This window comes from Chelonoidis abingdonii, chromosome 2, assembly GCF_003597395.2.
Source record: "Chelonoidis abingdonii isolate Lonesome George chromosome 2, CheloAbing_2.0, whole genome shotgun sequence".
Taxonomy (NCBI): Eukaryota; Metazoa; Chordata; order Testudines; family Testudinidae; genus Chelonoidis; species Chelonoidis abingdonii.
This window is the reverse complement of record NC_133770.1, coordinates 191,782,180-191,808,266: the sequence shown is the minus strand read 5'-3', so window position 1 is coordinate 191,808,266 and position 26,087 is coordinate 191,782,180. Positions and strand designations below refer to the sequence as shown.

The following is a 26,087-nucleotide window of genomic DNA, read 5'->3' as shown; positions in this document are numbered from 1 at the left end:
TTTTATTAAGATGTTTTTAAAAAGTGAATGGTACAGAGTTTAAGCATAGAAGTTTCTGGTTATCAGGGAATAATGTACAGATTATCAAGAGGTGCAAAGTTCGGTTTAAGATCGGGTGGCATAAGTAATACATAATCTGCAATATCCCTGATTGGGAGTAAAAGGTTGATGGGGCGGGGCAAAGCACAGACATTGAGATTTGAGGGTATGAAGTTCATATAATGGCTATGTTCAGGTGTGGAGTATAATGAGTAGATATGATGATGAGGATGGATTGACCCTCATTTGGTGAGATTCAATGTTCAGGGAGTTTATAGTTCCCGTTCAAATGATCCAATGGAGAAAGTCTCTTGGTCCCTTTCTTGTAGTCGAACGATGTCACTCCAGCTCACGCCTCCTGGTACTGTCAGTGGCCAGTGATGTGTTCAATGTAGATGTCCCTGGACCATCGGATGGTGTCTGAGACCATGAGGATCTGCATGAGCCGTGCGTAGCATCGACTGATCCCACAGGTCAACTGCACACGCTCATTGCAGGGGTCCTAGGCGCCCAGGGCTCCAACAATCAGGGCGTCCATCTGCACCTCCAATACACTAGGCTATATCTGCACTTAGAAATTTGGCAAACTCCTGCTATTAGGCTAGCATCAGTGCAGCTCAGGTGATGCTAGCAGCGGTGGCAGTGGTATTGGAGAACAGCTGCTGGCCATTTTGCCAATATGTTGCCTAACGCTGCACATTCTTATCCATAATGGTAACCAGTCTACATCAATGCTCCTACAGTTGCTAGACCAATGGTGGGAGAACTCCCTAAAATTCTTGCTGTAGACAAGGTCTAGTGGTGATGATCCCAGTGAACAAGCTTGTTCATGGAGTCTCATTGTCTAGACCAGGGGCGGGCAAACTTTTTGGCCTGAGGGCCACATCAGGTTTCCAAAATTGTTTGGAGGGCCGGTTAGTAGAGGCTGTGCCTCCCCAAACAGCCAGGCCTGGCCCGGCCCCGTCACCTATCCAACCCTCCTGCTTCTCACCCTGACTGCCCCCCCGGGATCCCTGCCCCCATTCAACCCCACTGTTCCCCACCCTTTGACCACCCCGACCTCTATCCACACTCTTGCCTGCTGACCACCACCCCGAACTCCCTGCCTTCTATTCAGCCTCCCCGCTCCCTGCCCCCTTACCATGCTGCCTGGAACACCGGTGACTGGCAGCGCTACAGCCGTGCCACCCAGAGTGCCAGGACAGGCAGCTATCTCACCCAGCTGGAGCCAGCCACGCCACCGTGCAGCACAGAGCACCGGGTCAGGCCGGGTTCTGCAGCTGCGCTGCCCCAGGAGCTCACAGCCCCACCACCCAGAGCATTGCGCCAGCAGCGGAGCGAGATGAGACTGCGGGGGAGGGGGAACTGTAGGGTAGGGTCCAGGGGCTAGCCTCCCAGCTCAGGGGCCAGGCAGGAGGGTCCTGCGGGCCAGATATGGCCCACGGGCCTTAGTTTGCCCACCTCTGGTCTAGACCCATGTTAAAAATAGGACCCTGAACTCATCCCTTCCAAAAAACAATATACCTAAAACACACTTAGTCAGAACACTGCCCATAATCAGCTCATTATATGACCCTCCTTCATTAAGTGAAAGTATATAGCAGAGACCAAAATTATAATCAAATTACATTCACTTTGCAAACAGGTAGTTGCAACACCTCCAATTTCATCATCCCAGGCTCTCCTTTTAGGTGGCGTATCTTCCTTCCTCTCCTCTTACCAAACCTAAGAGGAAACAACAATAAAATTACAAGCTTTTGTGCAACTATTTCTGTGCTATCCTGAATTCCAAGAAGCTGCTTGTGAAAGTGACTCTCCTTTCCTGAAATCTCATGGCACTTTCTTCTTAGTATATAATCTGAAGTTTTAAACCCCCAGTGCTGGGTCACCATTCCATTAAATGGAACTCTTGGAACCCAAGAAATTCAGCAAGTGTCAGTCAACTCAGCAAGAAACCTGAAGTTTCCGCTAAGAGTTCTTTAAAGCCTCCTCTTATGGAAAAGTCCTTCAGAAAATGACAGCCTTTCAACAGGATTTTTTGAACCAGCCTGTAGAATTTAATAGAGAATTATATCCCCCTCATAGAGAATTCTATAGGATGGTTCAAAAATTCTATAGAAAGGTTACCCCTATCTATTAAATTCAATAGGTTTTCGGAGTAATTTCTATAGAACCCTATTGGAGTCATTCCTATAAAATTCCGTATGACTTTTCCATCAAGCTCTTCACAGCGTGTGAATAAAGACACTGTTTAGTTTAGCACAGACTCCCTGGAATCAATGCATTTCAATATTTTCATTAATAACTTGGATAATGGAGTGAAAAGTGTGCAAATAAAATGCGTGGATGACATCAAGCTGGGAGGGGTTGCAAGGTCTTTTGAAGATAGGATTAGAATTGAAAACAATCAAATTGGAGGATTGGTCTGAAATCAACAAGATGAAATTCAGTAAAGAGAGTGCACAGGACTTCACTTAGGAAGGAAAAATCAAATGCACAACTACAAGATGGGGAATAATTTGCTGGGGAGTAATTCTGGCTAAACAGCAAAGTAAAAGAAGCAGAGAGAGAGGGGCAAAAAGGCATCCTTTAAAAAGTAGAAGTTAAATCCTAGTGAAGAAAATAGAAAGGAGCATAAACTCTGGTAAGTGGAGTGTAAAAATATAATTAGGGAGGCCACAAAATAATTTGAAGAACAGCTAGACAAACACTCAAAAAGTAATAGCAAAAAAATTTTTAAGTACATCAGAAGCAGGAAGCCTGCTAAACAACCAGTGGATGATTGAGATGCTAAAGCAGCTCCCAAGGATGATAAGGCCATTGGGGAGAAACTAAATGAATTTTTTGCACCAGTCTTCAAGTATGAGGATGTGAAGTAGATTCCCAAACCTGATCCATTCTTTTTAGGTGACAAATCTGAGAAACTGTCCCAGATTGAAGTGTCATTAGAGGAGGTTCTGGAACAAATTGATAAATTAAACACTAATAAGGCATCAGGACCAAATGATATTCACCCAAGAGTTCTGAAGGAACTCAAATGTGAAATTGCAGAACTACTAACTGTGGTATGTAACCTATCACTTAAGTCAGCTTCTGTACCAGATGACTGGAGGATAGCTTATGTGACACCAATTTTAAAAAGGCTCCTGAGGCAATCCTGGCAATTACAGGCCAATAAGTCTACCTTCAGTACCAAGCAAACTGGTTCAAACCATAGTAAAGAACAGAATTATCAGACACATAGATGAACATGATTTGTTGGGGAAGAGTCAACATGGTTTTTGTAAAAATCTACTAGAATTCTTTGCGGAGGTCAATAAACATGTGGACAAGGCTGATCCAGTGGATATAGTGTACTTAGATTTTCAGAAAGCCTTTTACAAGATCTCTAACTAAAGACTCTTGTGCAAAGTAAGCTGTCATGGGATAAGAGGGAAGGTCCTCTCCTAAATTGGTAACTGGTTAAAAGATAGGAAACAAAGAGTAGGCATAAATGATCAGCTTTCAGAATGGAGAGAGGTAAATAGTTTTGTCCCCAGGGGTCTGTACTGGTACCAGTACTTTTCAACATATTCATAAATGATCTGGAAAAAGGGGTAAACAGTGAGGTGGCAAAATTTGCGGATGATACAAAACTACTCAAGATAGTCAAGTCCAAAGCAGACTGCAAAGAGTTACAAAGGGATCTCACAAAACTGGTAACTGGGCAACAAAATGGCAGATGAAATTCAGTGTTGATAAATGCAAAGTAATGCACACGAGAAAACGTAATCCCATCTATACATATAAAATGATGGGGTCTAAATTAGCTGTTACCACTCAAGAAAGAGATCTTGGAGGCACTGTGGATAGTTCTCTGAGAACATTCACTCAATGTGCAGTGACGGTCAAAAAAACAATGTTGGGGATCATTAGGAAAGGGATAGATAATAAGACAGAAAATATCATATTGTCTCTATATAAATCCATGGTATGCTCACATCTTGAATACTGCGTGCAGATGTGGACGCCCCATCTCAAAAAAGATATATTGGAATTGGAAAAAGTTCAGAAAAGGGCAACAAAAATGATTAGGGGTATGGAACGGCTTCCTTATGAGGCGAGATTAATAAGACTGGGAATCTTTAGCTTGAAAAAGAGATGACTAAGGGGGGGATATTTACTCCTTATAGCACAAGAGCTAGGGGTCACCCAATGAAATTAACAGGCAGCAATGGTAAAACAAACAAAAAGAAGTATTTCTTCACACAGTCAACCTGTGGAACTCTTTGCTAAAGGATGTTGTGAAGGCCCAGACTAGGGTTCAAAAAGGAACTAGATAAGTTCCTGGAGGATAGGCCCATCAGTGGCTATTAGGATGGGCACGGATGGTGTCCCTAGCCTCTGTCTGCCAGAAGCTGGGAATGGGTGACAGAGGATGGATCACATGACCATTACCTCCTCTGTTCATTCCCTCTGAAACACCTGGCAGTGGCCACTGTAGAAAGACAGGATACTGGGCTGGGTGAACCTTTGATCTGACCTAGTATTGCCATTCTTATGTTCTCATGTACTGCTGAATAGGACCTGGGGGTTGTAGTGGATTCCAAATTGAATATGAGTCAACAATATGATGCAGTTGCAAAAAAGGCTAATATTCTGGGGTATATTAACAGAAGTGTCATATGTAAGATATGGGAGGTAATTGTCCTGTTCTACTCAGCACTAGCAAGGCCTCAACTGGAGTACTGTGATCAGTTCTGGGCATCACACTTTAGGAAAGATGCTATGTAATGGACTCATCACAGTACTGCCTCTTGCTGACCATCTTGGGGATTAGCTCTGCAGATCGGTACGCCCTCTCCCGATGGTGCCTCACCCACTGCCACATCTGTTCTCTGACCCATGTCACTCTGGGGACTGTGGCATCCTCTTCATGACACGGCCCTCCAACCATGTTACCATCTGTGCTCCCCCCTGGCAGGGGTTTAGTCCAGCCACTTTCCAGTGGTGGGGGGGCAGGCCCACCCGCTACTCTGGGTCCCAGCCCAAGGACCCTCTGAACTGCAGTCACTTGCTGCGTTCCTTTGCCTTGACTACTGCTGCATCTCCCTGGGCCACTTCCCTGCAGCCAAAACACCCTACTCCGTCCCACCAGCCCATGAGGAGCTCCTTCTGTACTCCCTGGGTCCCTGTCTGCACTGCTCTGTCCAGGGTGCTACAGGGTTGCAGCCTACTAGAGCTCCAGGCGGCTAGTCTTCCAGCCTTGAGCTCCAGGCGGCTACTGATTCTGCATTTTTCTTATATGGACCTGCTGGGCCCAGACTGACTGCTCCTCACAGCCGCTCTCCTTTGTCACTTCCACACACAGCCTCCCTAGGACCCTATGAACCCCTTACATGACAGTGTGGCATGGACATCCCATCACATGTGGACAAACTGAAGAGAGTCCAGAGGAGAGCAACAAAAATTATAGAAGATTTAGAAACCTTGACCTATGAGGAAAGGTTAAAAAAACTGGGCGAGTTTAGTGTTGATAAAAGAAAACAGGGAGTGGGTGGGAGGGGAACACACCTGATAACAGTCTTCAAATATGTTATGTGCTATTATAAAGAAGACTGTGATCAATTGTTGTCCATGTTCACTGAAGATAGCAGGAGAAGCAAGAGGCTTATTCTTAAGCAAGGGAGATTTAGGTTAAATATTAGGAAAAACTATCTAACTGTAAAGGTAGTTAAGCTCTAGAAATGCTTTCAAGGGAGGTTGTGGAATCCCCATCATTGGCCATTTTTAAGAACAGGTTGGACAAACATCTGCCAGGGATGGTCTAGGTTTATTTGGTCCTGCCTCAGCACAAAGGGGCTGGACTTGATGCCTTTTTGCGGTCCTTCCAGACTTACATTTCTATGATTCTATCATTTTTATACCTCATTCTTGTTTCACCATGCTCCACTATGGTGAAACCCTAGTTCTGGGATGCAAATGGGCCTGAAGTTGATATTAAAGGCATATTATTGATTAAAAAGTGTTTATTGTTTAAAAAATAAAACACTATGTTCAAAAGTAATCTCTCCAAGTGTAAATTCAGAGTCACATCCGAATTTACTGACAAAAAGATGGTTTTTGCATCTGTTAGCATCACAGAGCTAATACAGCTACAGGAAAATAAGTGGGATTTTATTGTGCCTCACTCTTCATCAGCAGAACTGTCATCTGAGCTCCAGTTGCTGAATCTTTATTGCTGGTGATGATGCAAAAACCAGAACAAGCACAACTTGGTTTTCATAAACTCGATTTCTCTACTGGCATATGGAAAAATCATCTTTTAGTTTATAAACAGAATCAATGCGGGAGTTTTGTTCAAGTTGGGTTTGCAGTATCTGGTCATAATTCAGAAGTCACAGAGAATAAATGTGGAAACCCACATTATAGTTTTTATAATTATTTTTTTGACTGAAAAGTCACTTTGAGCTAAGAAGATGTGTTCTAATTAGCTCTTGCAGACAGAGACACTTTAAATAATTGTATAAACCCAAAGAGCTTCTACAAGATCATCTTAAATACTTATTGACATTTATGCTGAATGATGCCTGTCAAGTGATACTATTTGTTTGATTATAAATGAGGCTCTCTTAATGTAGAAAAAAAAATGTTGAAATGGGCTGAGACAAAAGGTATCAGAAGCATCTAAAACAAAAAAAGGTAGAGTTTTACAATGCTGTTGAATTCACTTTTATCATCGTGTGTCCTTTTTTAAAACAAGGAATATGGAATAGTAGGCAGTTGTGTGATCTACTACTCTGCTCAGCCCCCTCTGTCTGGGTAGCTCTGTGCCATTTCTGTTCCTGACACTTGTCATGAACCAGGAAGAGTTAGTTTAATCAGAGGCACGAGTCACTGATTAGTGCTGGGCTGCTGTCAGTAATCACTTCAAATGCTGTACTGAAAATAGTACCCAGAGGTCATACATTGGAAAATGGTCCTCACTGCCATTCAACCTCAGCCATGCCAAATGCCTAATTAACATGTTTTCCTGGTTTGCATTAAGTATCCTTTGTTTGTTTGTTTAACTGAAATCTACTGACAGACCTGCTGATGTGGTATGAAAAGCTTTCCCGGGTCTGCTGGTGAGATGCGTGGTGATATTACTGTTTGCCCTTTTGAGAGGAAATGGTCCCTTTCTCTTCAGTAATAACATTAGATTTGTGCAGGTGATTAAACATCAGTTTCCATGAGAAAGCTGGAACCCACCAATTCCCTATTCTCCTGCCATCAGATGTTAGGAGAGTTCAAATCAGGATAAATAAACTGTTGTCTGTTGTGGTGTCTCTATTTAACCATTTAGCAGATGCAGTTTAGGATCATTGCTTTACAGAAGCAGAAAGGTTATTGCACTCAGAGAGGCAGTTCACTCGCACAGCAATTGTGCACTTTTACATTTGCTATTTTTAAGCCATGGAAATAGATACTGACAAGTGTATTAAAAAGAAAGCAACAGCTGTATCTTAGCGGTAGTATGGTTATGAAACCGGTTCTAATTTTTGTTCTGAATAGTGACTAAATGGCACTACTAGAGGCGTATCTACATTGTTGACATGCACTAGCTCTGCTCGAGCTAGCACACTAAAGTGTAGCCGGGGGGGGAGCAACATGGGCAGTAGCTGGGGCTAGCTGCCTGAGGGGGTCTGAACGAGTTTGTACTCAGACAGCTACCCCAAATTAATGCCTGTGCTACCCTGCTCGTTTTACTGCATTAACTTGAGCAGAGCTAGCCCACATCTGTCTACCCACACTGGGAAACAGGCTCACAGATGCAGTGTAGACATTACCTGTATTGGGATGATTAGTGTAAAAAAAAATAATAATGGCAATTCAGCTGGATATTAAAACACTGAGGGCTGAGCTCTGCTGAGCTGCACCAGTGTAAACCTAGAGTAAATTCACTGATTTCAGAGTTACTGGGGATTTACACTGGTAGAACTGAGAGCAAAATTTGGCCCCAGAGCATTCATCACACGGGCTCAGCAGAAGTGTCTGTGTTGCATTATTGTGTTAGAGATGTACGTGAACCCAAATATCAAACACTGGGGCTCTCATACATGGAACTGCAGCATTTTAAATGTAGCCCTGCCTTAGTTATCAAGCACAAATCCTTCCCATAAACCAATTACTAACAAAAAATGGAACAGTATCTCTTGGGAAAAACAAACAGGATACTCAACACCTGTAGCTTTAGACCTCAGATTATCGCATTAGCTTTGATCATCTCGTCACATGTCTGACTTTTGGCTGTCTAGTAAGACACAATGAGTTTTCAGCAGCTTTTCATGCATATTAATTAGGAACATGGAATGCTTTTCAAAAAAATCAGGAAAAAACAGGATAAAGGCACAGTAATAGACATACTTATGTACACACACACTTGGCATGCACTTAAAGGCTGCTTGGCCTTCACTGGTTGCTAAGCATTATGAGAAATTGGAATGTACAGTTCAGTCAAGTCCTCTTGTGAGCTTTTTTCATTTGTCATAAAAAACCTGCACACAGGAGGGGCTGATAGCACAGAATGTGAAGTGTGGGATTTTGAAAAAAATAGTACTTAAATAGGTTCAGATGTTCTCTCCCTGACGGCCCAGCCCCAAAGTTGCACGGATGAGGGCAGGAAAGCATATGTTTATTTTTATATCTACTGACGTTCATTCTTACAATCTGCGATTTTCAAATCTCCATAGGTGTGCACAGCATTTTTCAGAGGGCTAATGATCTAAGATCACTGTGGATACAGTACAACACAAAAGAGCATGGGGAAAAGCAAGCATAAGCTAGGGAACATGCAGCTCCTCCCCCCTCTACTAAAAGCTGAGGGAAACTCCCCCTTCTATCCCTGCCTTGAGTTAGCAGCACTTCCCCAGACCCTCATAGTTCCCTCTTCTAACTGGCTGGTACAGGAGGGGCTCCCTCACTTCCCTGCCCCCAAGAACACCCACACTCCCACGTCACTCTACTTAACTGTGGCAAAGGAATTACTGTGAAGCTGTGGACTGAACACAGGGCTGGGATTCAGGAGAACTGGGTTCTAATTTGACTCCTTGCAGAACCTTGGCTAACCCACAAAATTGCTCTGTGCCCGAGTTGTAAGATGGGGATGACAACGCTTGCCCAACTTCATGAAGTGTTTTAAGGGCTGCAGGTGAGACGCACTACATGTGCAAATGCTATTTATTATCACAAGAGAAGGTGAAGCATTTCAAATGATGAGTACAGGTGAGGTAGCAACACAGTACAAGGGAGGAAATAGAAGATGAACATGGGTTATTGGTTGCATGTAATGTGAAATCTGTAGGTTTGGCGAAGCTTTGTGGAACAAAGGATGCTTGGTGTATGGCAATTGGGAGGGCATGCCAGATGTACAAGGCAGAGTAAGAAAAGGGATGAAGATGGTAGTGGGAGGAAACCAAAAGAGCAATAAGGGAGGGCAGTGTAGAGCATGGGAGGGGTTACTGGATTTTTATAATATGGTTACCTCACGGATACCAAGGTGAACTTTCTCCCTCCCAATCAACCCTGGAAGTTACAGTCCTGATTCTTGACCATATTTGCTCACCTCTTGTGAAAAGGGGACTGTCACACTTTAGGGGAAGCTGTTCCTTGGACCCCTCAGTTTCTTTGAGAGCACCCCTTCCAAGTGATATTTGTGATTTTAGACTTGAGTTACTGGGTCATAACCCTCCTGTTTACTCAAACATTTTTTCTTAGCAGACCCAACTGCCTTTGGCTTTGATCAGAGACTTCCTTTCAGGACCCTGTGATCAGTATGAAAATGCAGTGACTCTGGGAGACAGCCTCTTCAAAGCAAAGTATTACTCTTTTATCTATGGGCACATAGCAAACAGGGAGGAAAAGTGTTAAAACAACAAAAAAGGCCTCTATGCAGATTGTCATATCATAGAATCATAGAAGATTAGGCTTGGAAGAGACCTCAGAAGATCATCTAGTCCAACCCGCTGCTCAATGCAGGACCAACACCAACTAAATCATCCCAGCTAGGGCTTTGTCAAGCCGGGCCTTAAAACCCTCAAGGATGGAGATTTCACCACCTTCCTAGGTAACCCATTCCAGTGCTTCACCACCCTCCTAGTGAAATAATGTTTCCTAATATCCAACCTAGACCTCTTCCACTGCAACTTGAAACCATTGCTCCTTGTTCTGTCATCCACCACCACTGAGAACAGCCGAGTTTCATCCTCTTTGGAATCCCCCTTCAGGTAGTTGAAGGCTGCTATCAAATCCACCCCTCACTCTTCTCTTCTGCAGACTAAACAAACCCAGTTCTCTCAGCCTCTCCTCATAAGTCATGTGCCCCAGCCCCCTGATCATTTTCATTGCCCTCTGCTGGACTCTCTCCAATTTGTCCACAGCCTTTTTGTAGTGGGGAACCCAAAACTGGACGCAATACTCCAGATGTGGCCTCACCAGTATTGAATAGAAGGAAATAATGACTTCCCTCGATCTGCTGGCAGTGCTCCTGCTAATGCAGCCCAATATGCCATTAGCCTTCTTGGCAACAAAGGCACACTGCTGACTCATATTTAGCTTCTCATCCACTGTAATCCCCAGGTCCTTTTCTGCAGAACTGCCACTTAGCCAGTCAGTACCCAGCCTGTAGCAGTGCATGGGATTCTTCTGTCCTAAGTGCAGGACTCTGCACTTGTCCTTTTTGAACCTCTTTAGATTTCTTGTGGCCCAATCCTTCAATTTGTCTAGGTCACTCTGGACCCTATCCCCATCCGCCAGTGTATCTACCTCTCCCCCAGCTTAGAGTCATCCATGAACTTGCTGAGGGTGCAATCTAGCCCATTGTCCAGATCATTAATACAGATGTTGAACAAAACTGGCCCCAGGACTGACCCCTGGGGCACTCTGCTTGATACCGGCTGCCAACTGGACATTGAGCCATTGATCACTACCCGTTGAGCCTGACAATCTAGCCAGCTTTCTATCCACCTTAAAGTCCATTCATCCAATCCATACTTTTTTTTAACTTGCTGGCAAGAATACTGTGGGATACCATATCAAAAGTTTTGCTAAAGTCAAGATATATCACGTCCACTGCTTTCCCCATATCCACAGAGCCAGCTATGTCATCGTAGAAGGCAATCCAGTTGGCCAGGCATGACTTGCCCTTGGTGAATCCATGTTGACTGTTCCTGATCACTTTCCTCTCCTCCAAGTGCTTCAAAATGGTTTCCCTGAGGACCTTGATTTTTCTCTAACAACTTAGGCAGGTCTAACTTATCACAGACACCCCAAAATCTGGGAGTGGAGAGATAGAGCATCCAACCCACTCTTAGCTGCAGGGTTGAGGTGTTTAATACCTTCAAAGTCCTTTGTTTCACAATTCCCCACTTGGATTCCCTGCCTTCAGCTTGGCATTACACCAGCCAGTTGGTCAGTGTGTGGCGGTGATAAATCTTCAGAGGACTTGTGTGGTTTGTTGATTACCAGTGATTGGACTATCTACAATCATTGTCTGCCTTCCTGCCAATGTATAAAATCACCCAGTACTGGGTTACCTCTTTGCACCTATGTAGCAGGCAGCATGACAGTAATCAGATAGACAGCAGTTCCCATAATAGTTATTTTTAAAAATGCTGATACTGACCACATTCTTCATAACGGCCCACACAGAGTTTTCCTTGGATTGTCCCTTTTAGGGGGGCAAGGCTTCCCCCCCATTAAATGACCCTAGGGTTCACCCCCAAATCCAGTGGGATCTCTGTGAATTTGCTGAAGGCAAAGGCAACTTGTGAGAGGCCTCTTGTCCAGACTGCATGGCCCTATTTTCCCTTTCCAGCTTAGTGGCAGTGCAGTGCAGTGGAGCTGAATGCCTCAGGCCAGGTCTACACTGCGACTTTAAATCGGTTTAATGGCCGATATACCGATTTAACGCTGTATCCGTTCACACGACGTCGTCATTAATATCGAGTTAAACGGCTCCTTAAATCGATTTCGGCTTCCAAACGAGAGGAGTAGCGCTAAATTCGATAGCGATACCTCGGATTAGGGTTCGTGTGGATGGAAATCGACGTATTGGCCCGGGCGGCATCCAGAGTGCAGCACTGACCGCTCTGGACAGCAATTCTGAACTCGGATGGCAGCGGTCAGGTAACAGGAAAGCCCCGCGAACTTTTGAATTACATTTCCTACTTGCCCAGCGTGGAGCTCTGATCAGCACGGCTGGCGATGCAGTCTGAAATCGAAAAAGAGCTCCAGCATAGACCGTACGGGAGATCTAGGTCTGATCGCTGTATGGGAGACAATCTGTTGTATCCAGCTCCGTTACAGAACACGAAATGCCAAAGCGTTTGAATAAAAACTCCGGATACACAGCGCTGCGTGACAAGCGTAACGGGAAGCCAGAGATCAAATGGACGCTCATGAGGAGGGAGGGGGTACTGAGGACTCCAGCTATCCCAAGTCCACAGCAGTCTCTGAAATATTTGCATTCTGGCTGAGTCCCATGTCTGTAGGTTCAAACACAGTGTCTGGCGTGGTTCAGGGAACAGCTCCTCAGTTTATTCCCCCCCCACCACGTGAAAAAAAAGGGAAAGATTGCTGTGCTATGGCGTTTGCTCAATGCACTCCGGAAAAAGGCGCCAAAGGATTGTCTGCTGCCTTCACAAAGGGAGGGTGAGCTGTACCAGCACCACCAGGGAAATGTTTTCTGCCCCATCAGGCACTGTGCTCTCAACACGGAAGTGGGAACTATGGATAGCTGAGGAACAGCTAACCCACAGTGCACGCTCCTGAAATCATGGAGCTTGGACATGGAGCAAACAATCGATTTCGGGATCCCACTGTGGACGCGCTAAACCGATTTTATTAGATCTGTTTTGTAATATCGGTTTAAGCTAATTCGAAATAATCGTGCAGTGTAGACGTACCCTCAGACTCTGCCCCTTGCTGCCCTAGGGGATTCTATGGCTTGGAGCCACAGGGACCATGGGACAACAGAAAAGTTAAAGCACTTTTCAAGAGATTTGCCACATAGCTTACAGTGTCTGTTTGCCAGCAGACATGTCCAGCCCTTGTGAGAGACAGAGCTGCATACACACTTCTGGTCTGAGCACAGGATTTGGGGACTCTTGAATTCTCATCTCTCCTCTAGCCCTGACTCATTCTTTAGCCTGGGTTATTGTTTGCAAACCACGTGGAACAAGTAGGCTTTGAGCAGCCTAACAGGTAATTTAAGATTTCTTGCCTCAGTTTCCCCAACTGTAAAGTGGGAGTGAATACCACTCAGGCTTGTTCTGAGTATTAGTGTTTGCAAATCACTGTGCATTTGCCAGGTAATATGAAAGAGTGTATTACTAATGGAAATGTGTGTGCATTGCAGTTTCAGGTTAATTTTAATGCAGAATACTTTGGAGAGGTCACTCTAGTTTAGTAGAGTAAGCAAGAATCAGTTTTGCTGCTGCCACTTTGGGATTGGTACTTAGGACATAAGTGGTGACCTATTTTTAACATAACAGCAGATTACACTTCAGCAGAGTGAATAATTTATAGGTATGGTAGCACTATCCCAATCACAATACAATGGCAGCTTTTAGGCCTGCCTAACTATGGAAGGAGGCAGTGTTCTCCAGCATTTTCCACTGAATTAGCAAAACAGCAGACATGTGAAATGATTAATTCTTTCAAAAGCAGGAGTTGCTGGGGTCAATGAACATGAGGAAGGACAGTGAGGCAAAGAAGATTTTATCCAGAGCTTTGTTTTTTCTTTTCTTTTTTTTGCCGGGAGAAGCTAAAAAGGATTTATTGATAAATACGCAGACCCATAGAGCTTTGTTAAAACTACAGAGACCCTATGCAGTTTCAGCAGGTTATAGCATTAGGAGCAGGGTCATTATCTGTCTGCATTTGCTACTGCAAAATGATATTGAGAAGTCCCAGAAGGACAGATTAGATCTCTCTGGCTTATGCCACAGATGGGATAAAGAAATATATCATTGGAAAGAAAAGGAGGTTTGGAACTGAGGAAGTATTAGTTTCTGTAACACTAAGTTCTAAAAGCCTCCTGAAAGAGGACATAGCAAGACTCAGAGGAAGTTTGCAACACACTGGATATATGCAGTAATTGCTAAATATCTATTTCAGGAGCATTAGGGTCAAGGTGAGATATAGCAACTAGAGCCCAGCACTGAGAACCTTTAACAAATAAGCCAGGGCACCAGATTCACTGCCTGTCACCCATCCCCTCAAAATATTGAAATGGACTCAGAAGCATATTAAGAATACATGAAGGGCAGGGCTGGCTCCAGGGTTTTTGCCACCCCAAGCAGAAAAAAATAAAATAAAATAAAATAAAATAAAAGCCGCGATCAGCTCTACCCCCCACCACTTCAGGCTTCGGCAGCAATTCGGCGGCTGCTCCTTCGCTCCAAGAGGGAGTGAGGGACCTGCCGCCGAATTGCTGCTGAAGAGCCGGACATGCTGCCCTTCTCCATTGGCTGCCCCAAGCACCTGCTTGCTGGGCTGGTGCCTGGAGCCGGCCCGATGAAGGAACATTTATAACTTTTAACAAATATTCCCTCTCCTCTTCCCCTGACACTCTGCAGCCCGAAGAGCACAGCTGCTTTTCTCAGGCAGCAAATTCTCTGAATTGCATCCCGAGTTCAGTTCGCTTGAAATGTAGAACATCTGTTTCTGCTTTAATTGAATCTCGAGAAATTTGCTCTCATTTCCACTATTTTTCAAAGCTGTAGCTTCCTACTTAATTTCTATATACAATGTGAATAAAATATCTTCAGTACTATGACTTGAAATGGATTAAGACCAAGGGGCAATCAGATTCAGCAAGCTGTATATTTTCTAGAACATATGCTGTCATGTTTTCATTTGTACAAGGTATAATAGCAGGTCTAATTTTAAACCCGCTTATTCTTTGCTGTTATTTAAACTCACTTCTAAAGTACCATTCTTTGTGAAAGATCATGTGTCATCTCTGAAAAATATTTATATTTGAAAGGGTGAATTTCATCCATGATGACACACTTAATCAGAACGTATAAAGATGTAGATATTAAGGGACAGTGTCAGTGCTTGCATGCCGCCAATTTGATTAACTCTTCAAAATCGTATTTGTCTACCAAATCCGCATAATTGTTTGCAGGTTCCCCCTACCCCTCAAAAGAAATGTTTCCATGCTTAGATTTAGGAGTCATTGTAGACAGCTTATTGAAGGAATCTGCCCAATGCACAGCAGCTAAAAATGTTAAGGGATAGAAACTAATACAGGAAATACTGTGCAGATTTTATACTGAATGATACCTAAAGTATTGTGTCCAAAAGCTGCACTGGAAAAATGAAAAAGTTTAGCGACCATTACTAAATGTGCTTAGAGATCTGTCAGGGTTGACATATGAAGAGAGATCACAAAAACTGGGATTATTTACACTAGAAGAAAGAAGATTTGACTTGAAAGAAATATTCGAGAATTTGAGTGAAACCTGGTCATTCCTTTCTTTATATCCTGCCCTATGGTAGTGCAAGAAAGAAATGTAAGGTTCCCTCTTTTCACTTAGACTCACCTTTCTAGTGTTGTCTTTACACTTTAGTGTGTCTAAACTGGGGACTTGATCTTGCAGATGCTACCAACTATAATGCACAGTACTGCAAATGGGTCTTTGGCATCACTGAACTACTCTTGATAATAAACGCTATGATCAGTCATATGTATCTGTAGTATGAGGCTCTTGGATTGTAAGCTTTTGGGGGGATGGACCAGTCTTATTTTTTCTGTAGAGCACCTAGTGCATTATTGAGTGTTATATAAATAATACCAAATTAAAAAATAGTTCTTCCTGCAGCAGACTGCGGAACTCATTGCCACAAGAAGTCATCAAGCAGATACAATGGCTAGATTCAAATTACATTTGTAATTACACATGCTGAGATAAAGACAATCAAATCTCATGCATAAGACCATAACACGAATGTCACAGGAATCAGAAAGGAGTCACCTATATGCAGCATAGTGAGTGGACCAGGACTCAGGACTAGATTGACCTGTAACCTGCTACAGTATGGCAGATTTTATTATGTTTATTCTATAAAAATAAGGTCAGTGGCTCATCATTTATGATTATACTATTGCAACAACTGTGTGTACATCTAATGGAAAGAGATGTCAATTGCTAGAGTTCATTCTAGAAAACAGATTTTTAAGAGTACCCATGCCCTTTTAAACATAACATGTTAGAAATGAATAAATTCAAGCAAAAACCACCTCATTATTTTATAAAGCCTTTAATCAAAAGAGATTCCTGTATCGTTTAAAAGACTATTTTAGCTGCAGAGCAGTTAACAAAGAGGCCACATAAAAAGGATTGTGCTATATTAGTTTAGGCAAAAAAAAGTCACTTCTATTTCAATAATCAATATGTAAGAAACCAAAAGCCAGTTCCCTGGAGAGGTGGGGAACTGCATTACAGAAATGTTTGTAGGGGAGGATGCCAGAGTGATCAGCTGAAAGCAGAAAGAAAAGCACAGCCGTCGCTTCGATAGCTAGTTAAAACTATCTGTCAAGCAGCCTCTGCTCCCAGCACACATGCCACTAATCAGACACTGCTCGCATCCCTCCACCCACCTCCTCACGCTCTCAGCACACACACTCCCTCTCCCTGCCTCCTGTAACTTTATCAGGGGAAATAGTGTAGTTGCTGCTGCTTCTCGGGAGAAGTGTGAGTCAGATCAGAGACAGTGGCTGAAGACAAGCTCCCCTCCCCTCCACCACCAGCCCTTTTTTTTAATCTGAAACACCAACTAAACCAGGGTTGCCTGTGAAGACAACAGAATACATCCAACTAGTCAGATCCTAGTGTACTTGTTATGAAGCTGTACTGTACAAGAGGAACTTTGGGTTACAAGCCAGTGGATTCAACAATTCTGCCATGAATGTGAATCTCTATATTTAGGTAGGTACTTGGTTTGGTTTCTCCCACACCCTGATTTTAATGACAAGTGTAAACTTGGATCCTTCTGATTGTCACTGTGAATGGTGTGGGTTTGGGTGCTGTAGTTTTGTGCATTAGCTGTCTGGAGTCTGTTAGAAGCTCTAGAAGTAATCATGGTTATGTTTCAACAAATGCTTTCCTAACTGCCAATATTAAAATACAGATAAGATGGATGTTATCATTACTATTAAAATAGATGTGTGAGATTAGTGTGACACTCCAGTACAGCATGGAATTTATGTGTGGAGCTCAAAGTTGTAAAATGAATTGAGCATCACAGAATCTGTGATTGTTTTCACAATGTCTGTAAAAAGTGGTGCATTCTAAAGTATGAATATGCCACATCAAGAAAAGTGCTCAAGAGTAGGGAAGAATGATATAGAAAGTATATACCATAAGAGTGAATTTGTATGTTATGTCTCCATGGCTCAGGAGTCACAGGTCAATAGTGTGAAACAATCCACTGAGTTTGGAAAAGTTGTCCTTGGTATTTCTGCCTAGGCCACCACTGCCAGCCAGTTTGCCCTAATGAGCAGATAAGATAGTGGGGGACTAAATGGAAAGGAAATATATTATAAATGAAAAATAAAAAGATTTAAATGGTAAGAGATTGCAAGTAACCAAGCTAGTAGCTATAGGATTTTTTTTCTTTTTTTTTTTTTAAGACTGTTGTCACAGAAGCAGTTGCTGTACCAAGCCTATCGTCTATGAAGGTCCTAGCGCACTGGTGTGGGATTTTAGGGAGAGAGAGCTTGAAACAATCTTTTGTGTAGTTTTAATCTGTACATTTGAAAAAAAAGCCTTTTGTTTGTGTGCATTCTTTAAGGATCTGACTAGTTGTGCCAGGAAAAGTGTGTTAATCATTTTTATCACTTCTGAATAGAAACAAGCTTCTATGCAGACATCTCAGAATTCCTTTTGATTTTGTTTTTCTATTCCAGCAAGCTTTTATGGTATTATCAGTTTGAGAAAGGACTGACCCTCTTAAACTCTTCCCCCTTTAGCCTTGGGGCAGTGCCCAAGCCAAATTGGTGCAAATATACTGCACTTTTGCATTGCACCACCCTTTACCTTTATATGCTCTGTGTACGCTCAGAAGCTTGTGTCTCTCACCAACAGAAATTGTTCCAATAAAAGATATTACCTCACCCATCTTGTCTGGTCACAAAAGGTCATTCTAATCCTGTCTTCCTATCCTATCTGATCTTTAAACTTTTAAAAAGGCTGTTTGGCAGCTTTCTGGAAGATGGTGTTTGTTTTTGTTTGTTTGTTTTGCCATTTTGAAGGTTAAATATAAAGATATTTGGCAAAGCTGCACATTTTCAAGCATCAGTTTTGCATTATTTAATCTGACTCTGCATTTTGCCATGCTGATCTTAATTACTGTGTTTTAGCTGCTGTCACACAGCAGGAAACTGCAGGAAACACTCCCTGATTGGAAGCATTATCATCAGTATTCTCCAACAGCTAATTAGTATTCAAGAACAGATCTCTCTCTTTGAATAAACAAAAGGCAGGGTTGTGTCCAATGAGAGTAGCATTAGGGGATGAGGAAGTTGTTTTCCCTGGAAAAGACTCCACTGTAGTAGCTGCCAGTCATAGCTGAGAAATTACTTAAAAGTGGTTCTTCACAAAAGGCAGAATATGCTGCACAGGGCTACTGTGGTCCACATTGTCTTGTCCATATTCAAACAGGTCTCCTACTGAAATCAATGGGGAGTTCTGCTTTAAATAAATAGAAAAATATGGCAAATTGTCTTTTGATAATAACTCAACATTGATGGGTTACGGTTAAATAAATGATACATTGTTGCTCTAAAATACATCAAACACACCACAATTTGTTCTGTAAATTCAAAATTCCTGCGGCCTGAAAAGGTGAGGCGCTGCCTAGGATACTTGCCACTTAGGGTGACCAGACAGCAAATGTGAAAAATCAGGACAGAGGGTGGGGTTGTGTGGTGGTGGGGTGTGGGGTGTGTGTGTGTGTGGTGTAATAGGAGCCTAGATAAGAAAATGACCCAAAAATTGGGACTGTCCCTATAAAATCGGGACATCTGGTCACCCTATTGTCGGTATATATTAACTTTGACGACCTGGATTTTAAGTCTTTGAAAAGCCACATATTGCTTAAGATATATAAAAATTGTAACCTAACACTGAATTACCTTTTTGTATCCAGGCAACATTTTCTTGACAGTGTTTTCTGGTGTTTGGAGCAGTAGATTGAGATTCAGGGCTCTTGGGTTCCACTGCTGATTCCACCAAAGGATTCCTCTGAAATTTTCTTTGTCACAGTTTACACCTCTGTAAAATGAGAATACAGGAATGCTATGAAACTGAATTAATATTTGTTAAGCACTTTAGGATCTTCAAAGGAAAAAGACTTTTCAAGGATCCTGTGAGTGACCATCCCAGCATATGCAAGTAAAATGGTTTGCTGCTGTTACTGCTTTTTGTGTCAAAGTGTGTGACCATTTCATGCATCTGCAAATGCTCAAAGTATCAGCTGTGCAAAGCCTGGCCTTGATCATATGCTGATCGATCTTATTCTATTATGCTTAGTGGAACTGCTAGCACTGTGTTCATGAAACTTAAATAGCAGCCTTTTGCCCTGCATATAAACCTGATCAAGAGGATAGATAATTTTCACAATACATATTGACTTAGAAATAGGCCACAACTGCCTTCTAAATAGGAAGGAGTACGGATAAAAGTAAAGCAAGTATTTATATGCGCACCACTTTTTCCAAAAAAAGAGGGATGCCTGATCTGGCTTTATGTGCAGCAGTGGCTAGCAACACTGTACACTCGGGAACAACTCATCTACTGGGGTAATTTTTGTCTGCCAAAGCTGCTGACTGAGAGAGAGACAGGCAGCTTGTGTTTGTGGTCATCCAAGCGGCAAAGAATACCAGCTGAAAATGGACAATGAAGGAACTGAAATGTAGCAATGCCCTAGAAGCATGCACACACAGCTGGTTCATAGATGTAGATGGGGATGTGCAGTAGTGTTATACAGGCTGTCATCATGTCAACCTCAAGTTATATGGTTACTGGATGATTCTGTTAGTGAAATGCTAAGAATTCTGTGTGTTTTTCCTTTTAGCAGGAGCTTGGTTTCTGTGAGATTCACTCTGCTTCACTTCTCATCACCCTTCTTATTATCTCTTTAAAGGAAATTTTATTGGTTAGAGAATCTGAATATTATAATAAAGAAAAGGGACAGATTTGCCTTTTGCTCATGCCAGTTTTGCACAAATATAGTACCAGTGACTTCAACAGAGTTATTCCCGATTTGCACCAGCCAGCGAGGAGAATCAGTCCACAATGAGTTAAAAAGGTCTTTTGATGAAAGACCAAATACTCTGGATTTACACTGGGAAGAAACCCCACTGATGCCAGTGGACTGACCTCAGATTTACATTGGTGTGAACTGAAAGCCGAACATAACCTCCTTCCAGAGGTGTAAATCCCAGACTGAAAGCCCATCCACAGCTGTAAATCCCTTTGGAAGGTGGATGGTGGTGGTGGAAAGTTCTCTCAGGCCCTGCAGTGCTGCAGGACCAGTGGCTGGCCGGTGCTCTCCCTGCAGTGAAGGGTGCTGGTTGGGGGAATATGGCTAGAGCACTCAGCAGATGATACACTGAGACTCTGTCAGCAGCACACCTATTGAGCCCTTAGCCTGTTTCATTAACAATAAGTGATGCAGCTAGGAAAGTTGTAGGACAGATATCTTTACTGAGCAGAGAGGCCTGTGCTTGTCTGGTGGCAGCCTGGTGACCAGTTTCCATTCCTGATTTTTCAGGTCTCACACCAAATTAGCCTATCCTGAAACTGACTCTCCAGTCCAATCCCCATCATACTATAGTCTCCTTTCCTGGTAGAGCTTGCATGAGAAGATAGATGGCAGCAATGCAAACACCACATATCTTCCCCTGGGGGTGAATGGTGCAGCAGCTCTCACTGCAGCAGGAATGTGGGCGGGGGGTGGGGGAGGCTGCAATTGCCATTTCCTTATGGCAGCAGGGTAAGTCAGGTCCACTTTGGTATAAACTGCTGCTCACCATCAATAAAACAAACACTCACTGCAAAGTGAAACACACGCCACCTTCTGTACATAGTAATAATCAGTATCTTGGAAATGTGTGTGGTGAAGGACCAGCTCGTCTCCTATTGAAGTCTATGGCAGTGCAGTGGGAGCAAAATTGGGCCCCCAAGGCAGTTTCCATGGGATTTAGGTTCAGAGCCCTGAGAGTGATACAAATTGCAGCTTTTTAAACCCTTTGATACTGAAGTGAAGGGCAGTTCTTAACAATGCACAAGCCCACTCACGCCCAATGCCAGATTAATTAAGGAGTAGCAGAAACACAATCAAGATCTTGTTGCACTCTGGCATTGTTTAAAAAGCAACTATCAGCACAGACTGTGTAACAGGAAGTTATGGAAAAAAGCAGGCAACCCAAACTCTTCATTAATTGCTTTTGGTACCGCAGTCTGCTACCAACAATTACAGATGCTTGCCTTGGTCTGTTTTACACAAACTCCTTAGGATGTGAATTCTTTGAGCATGAGCAACAATAACCAAAAAAAAGAGCTAATTTTTTTAATTGCCTTTTTTTGGTTCTTGTATTCTCTAATTTTGTGTAAACACAAAAGAAATGATAGATTAGCCACAAAACATGCAGGCATCTTTCTGCTTTTAAGTAGAAGGAACAAATTGAAACTGACAGTTCCCTGGAACCAACGCAATACATGTAGTATTGTGAATGCTTCTACATTTGATCTCCCAGCTGTTTAAAGCATTGGAAGCACTATAGTCCTTTAGTGCATATAGTAAGTTGACCTTGACTGACAGAGTCAGCCGTCTAATTTCTGCTATCCCACTGTTCACAATATGTACTCATCAGACACTCAAACATTCAGATTAACTACAGTAGCTGGAGCTTCTGAGATCAGCTCAGCCTGCTGGTAATACTGTATCTGTTTCTAGTCATCTGATTTTCAGAGGGAAATACTAGTTTAGCCAAAGCACCTAGGGGAGTCGTCAAATTTAACCTTCTCCAAAAGATACCATTAAATAGAAAACTGCAAAACCTCTGTCAACTAGAGCAGCTTTTGGATTTGCAACAGAATTTGATCAGGATGTTTATGACACAGTGCTAGGATTAGCCTGCACTTTAGCTTTGAGAAAACATCATGCTGGTTTCGTTCAGTCAGGACAGACATTATTTAAGTCTCTCCATTCAGGCTAATCAAGGGGATGAACTCACTTTCAGTGAATCTATTGGAAACGAGGAAGTTAGCAAATAGCCATAGGTGTGTTTTGTTTCAACATCTGCAGCAAAAGCAGGGATTTCCCTACACCCCACCTGAATTCCCCCATCACCTTCCCAGTGATCAAACCAACCAAGATGAAGAACATACCAAGACTATACCAGCATGTCATCTGCAGATTCAAGTGTTGTATCTATATCCAAACAGCCCAAAACACAAATACAACTACCTACTGAATAAACAGTGTCTCTACACCCTGAAGGCAGTTCCCGAAGTTTGTTGGTCAAACTTTTCCCATTTATTGAAGTTAGAAAAGATGGCTACTAATGCACCTCTTGCAAAAAAGCTTACGAAGAAGGAAAGCTTCCCACTGCTACAATTGGTAAAACTAGAGGAGTTTGATTTGCCAGACCAATTGGCAAAGCCAATGCTGACAGACTAGATAAAAAAATCTGCAAAACACCAAGCCTCTGGTCCCCATTGATGTGCAGAAAGCCTTATAAGCTAGTCACTCTCGAAGCCAATTTTAAGAAGTACTTTATGAGGCTGTTAAGAATGCTGGGAACACAACACAGTTTATGTGAACAAATGTGGCTCTCGCATCTTACTTTCTATTTAAGCAAGAGATAGCACATACTACAAGCTGGAGGCCAATGTTAAAATGCTTTCTCACTTGTTAGCTCTGAAGTTGGATGCTGGTTCCAAACAAGACCAACAAATGCTCGGTATCTTTCTGCAAGAAACTCAACTGACTGGCTAGAAGCATGTGGTGCAACAGTGAAAGACACTGCAACTGAAAAAGTGAAGAACTCTCTCTCACTACAGTAAAAAAAATTTTCCTACATAAATGCACCCATGCAAATTGGCATCAAGTATTAACTCATTGCGTATATTATCCTGATGTCAGACCAATAGATGCATTTCTAGATGTTCAGGTTATTAGCTGTATCTGTGACAACCTACGTCTTAGAAGAGTCAAATGTTTGTAAACTGGAGCCCAAACAGATGGCTGCTTGTGCATTTGATGGAGCTGCAAACTTCTCTGGAAGACATGGTGGAGCACAAGCTTTGCTCAGAGAAAAGTGTAACCCTAATCTCTCCTGTACACACCGCAGAGGCCATTTTAACTTAATTATTTGCTCCATTATCTTTCCAGGTAATGGAGCAAATAATTAAGCATAATAAGGTATAAGTAATACTTATCACCTTATCTTATTAAATTAATTAACAGTCAAATCACATCAAATCAACCTGATAGCTTTCTTTGACAGGGCAACAAGTCTTGTGGCTAGGGAGTAAGCAGCAGAAGTGGTATAGCTTGGTTTTAGTAAAGCTTTTGATACTGTCTCCCATGACCTTTTCATAAACTAGGGAAATACAACCTAGATGGAGCTACTATGTGGTGGGTGCATAACTGGTTAGAAAACCATTCCCAGAGTGGTTATCAGTGGTTCACAGTCAAGCTGGAAGGGCATAATGAGTGGGGTCCTGCAAGGATTGATCCTGGGTCTGTTTGTGTTCAATATCTTCATCAATGATTTAGATAATGGCATAGAGAGTACACTTATAAAGCTTGCAGACAATATCAAGCTGGGAGGGGTTGCAGGTGCTTTGGAGGATAAGATTAAAATTCAAAATGATCTGGAGAAATGGTCTGAAGTACATAGGATGAAATTCAATAAGGACAAATGCAAAGTACTCCATTTAGGAAGGAACAATCAGTTGCACCCATACAAAATGGGAAATGACTGCCTAGGAAGGAGTACGGCAGAAAGGGATCTGGGGGCTGTAGCAATACCAATTCTTCCACTTTACTCTGTGGTGATTAGGCTTCAGCTGGAGTATTATGTCCAGTTCTGGGTGCCACATTTTAGGAAAGATGTGGACAAATTGGAGAAAGTCCAAAGAAGAGCAATAAAAATTATTAAAGGTCTATAAAACATTACCTATGAAGAAAGATTTGAAAGAATTGGGTTTGTTTAGTCTGGAGAAGATTGAGAGGGGACATGGTAATAGTTTTCAAGTACCTAAAAGGTTGTTACAAGGAGGAGGGAGGTAAATTGTTCTCATTAACCTCTGAGGATAGGATAAGTAGCAATGGGCTTAAATTGCAGTAAGGGAGGTTTGAGTCACAGTGAATGTTTTTAATGACAGAATGTGAGAAAATAGTGTTATAAATTCATGCAGCCTTAATTTATTCAAGGGAAAGTTATTCAGATAAATACCTTGCAATTCAATAATAATGAATTCGGTGAGATCTGATTAATTCATGCTTGGTTTATCCACAAGTTTCTATCTCAAAAATTCTAGTAGTAACCATAGGTGCTACAACTGGGGGTGCTGCCACACCCCCGGCTTGAAGTGGATTCCATTAAATACAGATTTTGCAGTTGGTTCAATGGCTCTTAGCAACCCCACTATACAAAATTGTTCCAGAACCCCTGGTAGTAACTAATCTTGTAGCATGCACAAACTGTACTATTGGCTTCTTAACCTGAGGGGGGTCATTTTTTGAAATCTGCCTTACAAATAGTTAGCTGATTTGGAGTTACTAGGTCTGACTGTAATTACCACAGCAAGAACTAAATCATGTTCACAAGATTATCTGTCCACATGCCATATGTAAGTAGAAGAAAATACAAAGGCAGATAAACCAAAGGGCCAAAATATCTTTTAGTAACACAAGAGCATTGGTGTAACATAGAAAATTTAAGTGCAAGTCTGATAATGAATTTTGGTGGGGGAGTGGGAGGAATTGATTTTGTCTTTTCTTAACTAACTCCCTCCCGTTTGCCCTAAGAGCAGAACTGGGGTAAGGAAAGGCCTTTATGGAAAACACCTATAGAATTTAATAGAAAATAACTTTTGTATAGTGTTTTTTTAACTATCCCTCAGAATTTGATAGAGAATTATATCCCTACTACAGAATTCTATAGATGGTTCAGAAAACCTGTAGAAAGGAGATGGAGATCATTTTCTGTACAGTTCTTCAAGATTTCAAACTAATTTCCATAGGAAACTTGGATTTCTTTAATATTCTCCTGATGTCACCTCTATGACATTCTGTAAGACTCTGGCTGAGGTCTGCATGCTAACAGGGCTTGCTGGCAGATGTCTGGGAGGTCAGGGTATGCAAACTGTACCTTAGTGTTGAGGTCATTATTACACTACTGCCTCCTACATGTTTCAGGATTTAATGGTTAAAATAAAGTCGGCCATGTGACTAATAAGCACTAGTGGGATTTTAAAGACAAATCCTAATGTTTATATATCTGTACTAAAACCCAAAAACTCTTCTAATGTAACATTCAGGTTATTGATTTAAATTCTCAGAAACCAAGACGTGAAAAAGTTAAATTTGAACGCACAACCTCCCCACCATGCATGTACATTATTAGAATTCAATATTTACCTGTATGGTTACACATCATAGATAAAGTTTCCTAGGCACTTATCCTGTAGCATAAAGATAAATAAACCAACATATAGGTGCTATGGAAGTAAACAACACCCAGCTCTGGTGTGTTTTTATGTAGGTGCTTTTGAAATGGACAAATTTTGTTAAGTGTTGGAAAGATCAAAACAAATATTTTGTTGTAATATTCATATTTGGTACAAGAATAAATAGCTATAGGGTATGTTATAAAGGAAGCCTGATCCAGTGGTTATGGCACTAGCCTAGGACTTGGGTTCAGTTCCCAGTTCCATCACCAACTTTCTGTGTGACCTTGGGTAAGTCACTTTGCCTCTCTGTGCCTCAGTTTCCCCTCTGTAAAA

General features: G+C 42.2%; 1 protein-coding gene across 2 annotated transcripts in view; it reads left to right on the top strand.

Moving 5' to 3' along the window:
- The window catches only part of RIPOR2 (RHO family interacting cell polarization regulator 2), a 98,754-nt gene that overhangs the window by 10,383 nt on the left and 62,284 nt on the right, over positions 1-26,087 (top strand). The window contains exon 1 of one of the 2 annotated variants that reach the window (XM_075062873.1): positions 16,575-16,994. The exons of the other annotated variant lie outside the window; for it this stretch is intronic. The gene's annotated coding sequence lies outside the window, so the exon portion shown is untranslated. Of the gene's footprint in view, positions 1-16,574; positions 16,995-26,087 lie in introns of those variants that run through there. 2 annotated transcript variants of the gene reach the window in all.